Source organism: Musca domestica, unplaced genomic scaffold (genome assembly GCF_030504385.1).
Source record: "Musca domestica strain aabys unplaced genomic scaffold, Musca_domestica.polishedcontigs.V.1.1 141, whole genome shotgun sequence".
Classification (NCBI taxonomy): Eukaryota; Metazoa; Arthropoda; class Insecta; order Diptera; family Muscidae; genus Musca; species Musca domestica.
Window position 1 is genome coordinate 1,346,814 of NW_026712194.1, and position 11,202 is coordinate 1,358,015.

General features: G+C 37.1%; 1 long non-coding RNA gene across 1 annotated transcript; it reads right to left on the reverse strand.

Moving 5' to 3' along the window:
- Positions 1–220: 220 nt before the first annotated feature.
- On the reverse strand, positions 221–10,800 carry LOC131801159 (uncharacterized). The gene is made up of 7 exons (XR_009341722.1): positions 10,666–10,800; positions 9,657–10,597; positions 9,433–9,597; positions 8,984–9,360; positions 8,544–8,698; positions 674–773; positions 221–605 (listed from the first exon to the last, which is right to left on the reverse strand). It is a non-coding gene; the product is annotated as an uncharacterized LOC131801159 (long non-coding RNA).
- Positions 10,801–11,202: the final 402 nt, after the last annotated feature.

The following is an 11,202-nucleotide window of genomic DNA, read 5'->3' on the forward strand; positions in this document are numbered from 1 at the left end:
GGAATGAGGAATGCAACTATGTGGGGTGTAGGGATATGTAGGTGCGGTTCAAAGGAAAAATGAATAAATTGAGGAAAAATCCGCGAAAATTTTGGAAAGAGGGAAAACTGGCATCAGTTTGTGCCCTATAAAAAGGCGTAGCGGGGAAAATTTCGTTAATGCGTCTTGTTCTGTTGTGGAAAAATACCATTTGTCCGGGAAATAAGCCTCATCGTCAAAATAAAATAACAGTGGAATATTTATTGAATTTAATGTCAAATTGTGGTGTGTTGATTTGTGTTCATTTTGGACAATTTAATTTATGTGTACGTGCGAACAAAATAGTAGTAAGTAGAGTGAAAATTTTACAGAGGAAGGTTTGTGTTGTAATATGTGTTGTTTGTGTTTAGAAGTCGCGCCAACTATAGCCCCGAACAAAAACTATTGGCTCCTCCAGACTTCTTCCTGGAGGTGTTCAGTTTTGGCAAATCCGGAATTTCTGGAAACCCGCCAGGATAAACAGCTGCCCAATTTGTGTTTGAATTTGTTCCCGTGATTGTCTTGTTTGGCTGATGGAACTGGCCTTGTGTGAGTTGGCAGTAAAAACCATTTCTGATGTCTTTTGTCTAAAAGGAGAAAAAGTCGATAAGTACCGGCGATAAAAAGGTAAAATCACACATTTTTTTATACATACCTAACAAGCCGAGATTCTCCTGGACAAAAATTGGCAGTTGCCTCCAATGGCCGGTCAAAATTAAGCGCTAAAAACGTCTATGACGCGCTGACAAAAAAATCTGAAAATTTAACAAAAAAAGAAATAACATTAAATTTACATTGAATTGAGACATAAAAAAATCACAACAACAGAGACGGACAAAATAAGAGTAATTATATTTATGTTTTAATCTTAGATTAAGTGTGAACGTCCATTAATAGTAAGTTAGTATATAAGGTTCATTTGTTGAGTTATCGATGTTTTGTTAGGATTTTTTAACACCCAGTTAAAAGAAATGAGTGTAGGGTTACCCCAGTAGAATAGGACATTTAAATATTCTTTTCGCATGGACTGAATGGTGATGTCCAAGAATAATTACTAAGAGAGCTCTTTTAGGGAATTTATAAAATTCGTGTGATCGGCCAGATTTTGCAAATATTTTGTAAGTCCTAAGATAATTTGGTGGTTGCCTGAGTAATGGCTCATGAAAATTAAAGGTGTTAGGAATTCCAGAATTAAATTTGTTTTGTTAGACTTAGTTATTAGGATTAAGACGAAATGAAATAAATTGTTTTAATGTTTTATATGTTTAGTAATATGAACTTCTAAGTGTTTCTTGTAAGAGAGGAATCTAGGCTGTATGTAACTGAGTGGTAAGTGTTAGTGGGTTTTGGGGCCCTTTAAAATTATCAATTATTTGGTCTGGATCAAAGGGTCAAGGATGGGCGGGCAAAGTGTGGGAACCAAAATACCAAGTTCCCTTGTCATGGTCATATGTCGTGTTTGTCGTTTTATTTTTATTTGTTTTGTTTTTTTGTGTTCATTTTCTGTTTCCTTTTATAATTGTTCGACACCTAGGGCTGATGGTGGAAGGGTTGGGAACCCCCTGAAAAAAAAAATGTGCCCCGATTGAGCTTGTCGGAACCCCACCATGCACCGCGTCAAGCGGCCACAATATGTCGTCTAATTTAGGCGGTACATAATGACATAACGCCCAGCTCCATCAAGGCTGCTCGTAACAATATGGCGCCCAATCGAGAAAAAAATATTGTCCTGTCATACAACATTTTTGTGCAATACCAACGTGCCAAAACATTATGGTGGCAAGGACAGTTAAAACTTATTTCGTGCAATGACACCTAGCACAAAGCAATAGACAATAGGGTTAATAGATAAAAACGATATATCGCATTTTCTAAGTGCTAACAGATATTGTATCCACTTATTTCTTTTAAAATCTGTGATAACTGTGCAATATTTAGTTTAGATAATTAGAAAATTAGGATATATCGTTCCATAAGTTAGGGTCTAGTGCAATAGCTCTTGTTCGTTAATTGTAACAAAGAATGTATTGTGTTAATGACCTGTGTTTTATGTCGGTGTCTAATTATTTGTGTAGAGTAGGTACAATAGTTTAAGGGACATTAGGGGAAATGTACAATATCTGCAGTGACGATGAGTGTCACTGACTGTATTGTGCAATAAGTACTCTGTACACGCTGACTTTTTTCGTCAGAATTGAAGAAAAATGCCGTGGTGTTATCCTTTAAATTCGTGTTCATAAATGTTTGTTTAAGTCCAGTCTCACAATACGCCATGACAACCTTTTTAGGACACTTAAAATGAAATGTTTATTTGATTGCAAATCAATTGAAAACCACACGCTTTATCCACGACAGTTACTGAAAATACACCCTAGGACCTCTCATATATGTCATTTGTGTTGTATTAGTAACCTAATTTTGTTGTTCAACTAACCTAAGTACATTTATTTTGCGTTTTATTAATTATTAAATTATTCTATTTTATTTATTCATATTTGTTTGTATTTTTTTCTAACATTATTTTTAGCACATATTTTTTTGTTTGTCTAGTAGTTTTGCATTTATGTAGTATATTAAACAAATATTATCCAACGTTTAAATCAATACTTTCCACAATTCTTATTCAATCTGATATTTAAAAAAAAAAAAAAAAAAAAAAAAATTAATAATAAAAATTTGAAATTTCCGATGAGCGACAAGGCCGAAAGAAATAAAGAAGCGGTTCTTAGAAAAAAGAAAACCAAGAGAAATCGATCATTGACTTTCGACTCAAGCCGCACCTCGATTTCTTCGCCCTTACCTAAAGTAAACAAAAAAACGACAATGCCAAACACTAATAATAATAGTTCTGATCCGTCAATTCGAGATCTCTCTGGCACAATAACTAATGTTAATCCCAGCACAAGTGCTGCGGCCAGATTGGGACAAAATGATCCACAACCTGCAAATCAGCCGACTCACCCAGCAGAGGTAGATATTTTAGTGAGAAGTCTAGTGAAAGAAAGCTTGGCACAGGCCAATAATAACCTCCAAGGTTTAGTGCAGGAGAGCGTTAGTAGGGAAATGGAAAAAGTATATAGTGTCATAAATAGACTCAGTGATGTTGTGTCCAAAATGTCCATTTCTGAACAAAATAGAATTCAAAATCCTACAGCGTCTTCACAGAATGACATTCCGAGACACCAGTCACTACCTCAAGACAACAACAGATCAGATAATTATATGAATCAGGTACCCCAACAAAATCGAGACCAGAACCCCAATTTTAGTCGCAGGAATACGGTGACACCCTCAGTTCTAAGTTTTTCGAGTGGTCCAGGCATAAGAGTGGAAAGGCTTGGATTGAATTTTTCAGGCAGACCAAATAGCCTCTCAGTAGAGGACTTCATTTATCGTCTGGAGTATTTTCAGCAGCACTACCGTCTAGATTGGTTTGACATTTTGAACGAGATTCATATTTTATTGTCAGGACCAGCTTACGAGTGGTTCTGGTTACAACAGAGAAGCAACAATGTGTCAGACTGGAACTCATTAAAGCATGGACTCCTAGAACGTTTTAAAATCAGGCGTACTTGTTTTGAGGAAATGAGGGATTTGTTGGAACGCAAACAATTGCCAAATGAGACCATCGATGAATTTTTTCACGACATAAACTCTAAGCGGTCGAAGTTGGAAAGGCCAGTATCTGAATTTGAAATGATATCGCTGGTCAAAAAGAATTTACGGAAAAATCTGTCCAGCATAGTTTATTCTATGCCAGTGTCATCCCTCGAACAGTTACGAGTGGAATGTTTGGAAGTTGAAAGAACTTTTTTTCATCGCGAGTCTGCCCCAAACCCACCTTCAAATTTCAATAGGCATGTTAGAGTTCATGCGATTCAGGAAAAAGACGAAGTAGGAAACATTCAAGCATTTGAAGAACCAAAAGAAATAGTTGAGGTTTCTGAAATAACTTTAATATGCTGGAATCGTCAAAAACCTGGACATGGTTTTAGGGACTGCACTTCGGCCCAAAGAAATTTGTTTTGTTTTAAATGTGGCAAGCAAGACACAGTCACCCCGAGATGCTCTAACTGTAGGACGGGAAACGGGAGGCCGAACATGGTTGCAGCGGGGAACCATCGTTCCTCAGGGGAACCCGCAATTCAGAACCCTCACCCAAATTAGATATTTTCGGAAAGATCCGGCATTATTTGCCATTAAACGTTAGGGAAGAAAACTATTATAAAACAAAATCAAAAATATTTGGGGGAAACTGTGGTGAGAAACCTAAGACAGATGAAGCTAACCACGACTCAGTAAATCGGGTATACGTGGAAAATCGACAAAGACAAAGGATAATGAGACTTCGAGACAAACAAAAAGAATTCAAGACGTTAAAAAAATCAGTAGCAGAAGCAATTGTCAGATCCCAAGCCAAGAAAGATCCAAGACCATTTATTACCGTGAACATCGAGGGGAAACCGATTAAAGGTCTCCTAGATTCCGGAGCCACTGTCAGCTTGTTAGGACGACAGTGTAGAGAAATTGTGGACGAACTAGGATTAGACATCCGTCCTTATATATCAAACGTGAGCACTGCCTCTGGACAAACTCACCGAATATTGGGAAAAGTAATAGTTAAAATAGAATATGACAATAAAAGTGAGAAAATTGCATTGTTTCTGTGCCCAGATTTGGAGCAAAATTTATATCTTGGGACCGATTTTTGGCGTCTTTACAAAATAGCGCCGGAAATATTTTCAGTAGAAGAGGTAACTTTAGATTTGCAGAGAAAAATACATGGCGATTCTTCTAACGAAAATCCTAATATGCACATATTGTCAAAAGATCAGCAACAAAAATTGGACGAGGTCATTAAATTATTTCCCACTTATGAAGAAAAGGGTTTAGGTTGCACCAAGTTGGAGAAGCATGCGATAAAATTGTTAAAAGGAGCTATGCCCGTTAAGGATAAACATTATCCTTTGTCGCCCGCAGTCCAAGAAATTGTGTATAAAGAAATTGATAACATGATCGCCCTTAACGTCATCGAAGAGAGCGACTCTGCATGGAGTAACCGGACGACCGTTGTGCGAAAACCTGGCAAAAACAGATTTTGCTTAGATGCCAGAAAGCTGAATGCCGTGACAGTAAAAGATGCCTACCCACTACAAAATATCGACGGTATCCTCAGCAGAATAGACCAGACCCATTATATAAGCAGCGTCGATCTAAAATATGCCTTCTGGCAGATAGAGCTAGAAGATGAAGCCAAGCCATACACTGCGTTCACAGTTCCAGGTCGACCGCTGTACCAATTCCGGGTAATGCCGTTTGGCTTGTGTAATGCGGCTCAAAGGTTATGTCGATTAATGGACAAAGTGATACCGGGGAGGCTCAAGTCTAATGTGTTTATTTACTTGGACGACCTTTTAATAATCGCTAATGACTTCGAATACCACCTTAAGTTGTTGAAAGACGTGGCAGAATGCCTACAGAAAGCCAATCTCACCATCGGATTGAATAAGTCTTTATTTTGCTTCAGAGAGTTACGTTATCTTGGATTCATAATTGGAAATGGAAGCTTAAAAACCGACCCCGAAAAGATCAAGGCAATACTGAAAATCCCGATACCGAAGTCGCCTAGAGGAGTTCGGAGTTTTCTCGGCACCGCTGGTTGGTACCGGAGATTTATAAAGGATTTTGCCTCAGTGTCAGCGCCCCTAACAGATACGCTAAAGAAAGGCCAAAAATTTTCGATGTCTCCCGAAGCCATTGAATCTTTCCACACTCTCAAACACGCATTGACTTCGGCTCCAGTCCTCAGACACCCCGACTTTCACCGAGAATTTTTTATTCAATGTGATGCATCTGAATATGGTGTCGGGGCCGTCCTATTTCAAAAAAATGATGAAGGCGATGAAAATCCTATCGCGTTTTATTCTCAAAAACTAAATCCCTGCCAAAGAAATTACACTGTGACAGAAAAAGAGTGTTTGGCGGCTGTGTTAGCTGTAAAGAGATTTCGGCCGTATGTCGAACTCATGAAATTCACAATTATAACCGACCATGCAAGTCTGAAGTGGCTGATGTCACTTAAGGATCTTAATGGAAGACTGGCACGGTGGTCTTTGCAACTACAAACATACGATTTCTCAATCGAACACCGAAAGGGATCCGAGAACGTGGTAGCAGACACATTATCTCGATCGCCCATTGACTCAGATTTGATAGTAGAAGAAATAGATATAGATCATGATTTGCTGAATTTCGAAACGACGGCTTTCGACGATGAAGAGTATATAGAACTTCGAGATACAATACTCAAAATCAAGAAGTATTACCCGACTTGAGAGTAGCAGACAACAAAATCTTCATAAGGAAAATAAATTTCGATTCGGATATAGAAGAATTTGAGTGGAAATTATGGGTACCTCTAGCCATAACGCATGCCCTGATAGAGAACGCGCATAATTATAACGATACAGTACATGACGGCATCAGCAAGACCCTTAATCGTCTTAAAACTTTTTACTACTGGCCTAAGATGGTGTCACAGGTGAGACAGTATGTCAGAAATTGTGATATTTGCAAGGAAAGCAAATCAGCAAACCAGCACCTGAACCCTACAATCGGCAATGAAGTGGTGACGGAAAGACCATTTCAGAAATTGTACGTGGATTTTCTTGGAAAATATCCTCGATCGAAAAAAGGAAACGCGTACATTTTTATTGTGGTAGACCACTTCACAAAATTTACGTTCCTGCACGCGATGAAGGAAGCAACGTCTCAAAACGTTGTCAAATTTTTAGAGGAACAGGTATTTCATATCTTCGGCATACCAGAGGTTATCCACAGTGACAACGGAAAACAATTTACATCGAAAGTATTTGAAAGGATGATTAAGAATTACAAGATTCAACACCTGACCACAGCATATTATTCTCCTCAGTCAAATGCTTCCGAACGAGTAAACCAGTCGGTACTGGCGGCTATCAGAACCTATGTGGAAAATGACCATCGCGACTGGGATTTATATTTAACAGAAATTGAACAAGCCCTTCGTACATCCGTGCATTCTTCTACCGGTGTAAATCCTTTCTTCGCCCTTTTTGGGTACAATATGTTTACAAATGGATCTGATTATAAGCTTGCCAAAAAGTTAAAATCACTCACTGACCACCAAATAGATGATCTAAATAGGAGCGACAAATTAGAACTGATGCGTGAGAAAATAAAAAGCAATATGCACAAAGCATTTGAAAATAGTGCAAAACGCTACAACCAAAGAGCACGTAAAATTAATTTATTGCCAGGTCAAGAAGTTTATCGACGTAATCACATGCTGTCTGACTTTAAGAATAATATTAACGCGAAATTCGGGAAAAAGTTTCTAAAATGTAGAGTTGTTAGACCCATTGGGAATAACATGTATGAATTAGAAACACTCCAAGGTAAACCGCTAGGGAATTTCCATGCCAAAGATATAAAAATTTAAAAGTGCAATAATTTCTGTGATACTAATAATAAAATGTGCAATATAGATTAAGGAAATGAATGTTTGTGAACGTCCATTTTCTTTACTTATTTTGCAGCTGTAATTATTAGTACCAATTATTGGCATGTTTTACAATTTATATCTTTTATTAGGCTAAGAAATATCCTTGATTGCCCGGCTTGTGTTATTTCAGGGTGTGGGAGTTCCCCACGTTGGGACAGAAGCAATAGCAGACCAGAAGCATAAAGAAATAAAACGACCTTGACTATGTTGAGATTGCATAAAAATTGATAGTATTTTTGAGGGTCTTAAGAAGTTAGTGAAAGTGTGATATTATTTTTTTTGAAAAAAATTCCCACCACTGTGCTATAACTATAAAATATTCTTAGAAATGGACCCCAACCTAGCCCAAACTTGAGTTGTTAATGGCCCGAAACCGCAGGAAAATAACTTTTAATATGAGGTATAATTTGACTATAATAGATTTGAATAATATTATAATATAGTTAATAAATGATAATAAAGAAGCGAATGAATCATAGAGATAAATCAGATAAATGTGAACGACCAAACAAATCAAGGGTCAAAACAGATTTTTCATCTTTCCATTATGGATAATTTATTTTATCATGCTGCGATGGAAGGATATGTAGTATGGAGGCTCTGATTTATACTATATTCTAACATTTTTTTTATATATCCGACATACTCGGTCGACGTATTTTACCACCAGAGTAAACCACTAGTATTTTTTATGATAGTGGCTCAAATACGACGGACTTCATAAATCTGGTAAAGTACAACAAAGTCAGTTCTGAGAGTGCCTTTCTTCTCTATTTCATCGCATGAAATAATCCCAAACCAATTCATAAAACATTTTGTTGTTGTTTATAAGACATATTCACTGTACATTTTTTTTGGGCGTATGTGGCATACATCATTGAGCAATCCAATTCCATACTACACTCTCACACCTCAATTTGTTTTTCTTGTCCGTCCGTTCACATATCATAATAAAACAAAGTACAAAAAAAAAAAAACTCACCCAACAAATTTTTGATCCCTTCCAGTCGCTGGTAATTCCATACACAGATGATGCGAATAGACAGGTAGAATATGATGTTGTTTCCCAGAGGTGTGCCATGTAATTGATATGTGTCAAAGTATCTTTCCATTTATCGGGCTGTGTTCCCAGGTATCCTAAAGTACACACAAACATAGAATTAGTAGGGAGCAAATAATAGTATGAAAAACGTTCAAATGACAAGCACAAAATTTTATTGAATCGATTTTCGCCATAAGTTTTTAATTAAAAAGTGAAAATTTTCTAAAATTGAATTTACTAGCAATTGCCTTTATGCTTATGTTTGGCACTGTCACTTTTCACACAAATTGTCCGGTAATATAATTTTATTTGGAACACCAATCTTTTTTACTTCATACGCTATCACCAAATCTCAACTACTCCACAAACACACAGCTTACCCCTGCCATTCACTGCCACTATGACATGTTGCGCCCTCGTTCAGAAACGAAACCACATACTGTCCACATTCATTTCCTCAAGTCTAAGCATAAATGCTAGGCATCATTTTACGATGCCGAACAAAATCGTTTGTTTGTGCTTCAACGCACTTTCAAACAAACAACACAATACACAAGGCACAAATTAATCAAGAATCTTCCTCATCGCAAGGCAAATCATTTTTCCATGATGTTTCTCGTACTAACAATCAATTTGTTGGTAATATCTGGCGGTTGGTGTACACAAGGGGAATATATGTAGCGCTCCATGTTATATTACCTTGTAATTTGTTTAGCTGCCAACAATTTTTGTGTCAAAATGTCACCCCATTAGTAACCTGAAATAGTAAAGACGATATTAGAGATGAATTTTTAAAAGTCACCACAGAACAAAAACAAATTGTACTTACCTGCTTAATCCACCCCAATTTACTGATGTTCTCGACCACCATTCAGAAAAATGTTAATAACCGCACGTACATGTTTGGTTGTGTGTGTGCACATTGAGACACCGTATTTTGTGCGTACGCACAAACCCACAATCGACCGACCATTCATTAATGAAATTTTAAGACCTGTAAAGAAAAATTTCAGATTAAAATGTGTACAAATAAATGATTTTTCAACTGCTTACCTGTGTCCTGTCCACTTAAGAATGTCCGTGATTCTACCTGATAGCATGCGTTTCCTGAAGGTTGGCATATCCCCATTTAAATCCCTCTTTATTTCAGCCATCACTGAGAGATTTTTCAAAATACTATTCCATAGGTCATGCACATCATCATTTCCAGCGTTTGCCTTGGAAATGTTGAAGTTTGTTGCATGTGACCCAGAAATATTTAAAATTTTAATAAATTTACTACCAGCATAGTTGCTGTCTTCCTCGGCCGGCAAAAAAATGAGAGAGCCGGATATGCGAAGTGGCCGGATCAGGTACAGAATTTCAGCGTTGCCACCCATCACTGTAAGTGGAATGAGGAATGCAACTATGTGGGGTGTAGGGATATGTAGGTGCGGTTCAAAGGAAAAATGAATAAATTGAGGAAAAATCCGCGAAAATTTTGGAAAGAGGGAAAACTGGCATCAGTTTGTGCCCTATAAAAAGGCGTAGCGGGGAAAATTTCGTTAATGCGTCTTGTTCTGTTGTGGAAAAATACCATTTGTCCGGGAAATAAGCCTCATCGTCAAAATAAAATAACAGTGGAATATTTATTGAATTTAATGTCAAATTGTGGTGTGTTGATTTGTGTTCATTTTGGACAATTTAATTTATGTGTACGTGCGAACAAAATAGTAGTAAGTAGAGTGAAAATTTTACAGAGGAAGGTTTGTGTTGTAATATGTGTTGTTTGTGTTTAGAAGTCGCGCCAACTATAGCCCCGAACAAAAACTATTGGCTCCTCCAGACTTCTTCCTGGAGGTGTTCAGTTTTGGCAAATCCGGAATTTCTGGAAACCCGCCAGGATAAACAGCTGCCCAATTTGTGTTTGAATTTGTTCCCGTGATTGTCTTGTTTGGCTGATGGAACTGGCCTTGTGTGAGTTGGCAGTAAAAACCATTTCTGATGTCTTTTGTCTAAAAGGAGAAAAAGTCGATAAGTACCGGCGATAAAAAGGTAAAATCACACATTTTTTTATACATACCTAACAAGCCGAGATTCTCCTGGACAAAAATTGGCAGTTGCCTCCAATGGCCGGTCAAAATTAAGCGCTAAAAACGTCTATGACGCGCTGACAAAAAAATCTGAAAATTTAACAAAAAAAGAAATAACATTAAATTTACATTGAATTGAGACATAAAAAAATCACAACAACAGAGACGGACAAAATAAGAGTAATTATATTTATGTTTTAATCTTAGATTAAGTGTGAACGTCCATTAATAGTAAGTTAGTATATAAGGTTCATTTGTTGAGTTATCGATGTTTTGTTAGGATTTTTTAACACCCAGTTAAAAGAAATGAGTGTAGGGTTACCCCAGTAGAATAGGACATTTAAATATTCTTTTCGCATGGACTGAATGGTGATGTCCAAGAATAATTACTAAGAGAGCTCTTTTAGGGAATTTATAAAATTCGTGTGATCGGCCAGATTTTGCAAATATTTTGTAAGTCCTAAGATAATTTGGTGGTTGCCTGAGTAATGGCTCATGAAAATTAAAGGTGTTAGGAATTCCAGAAT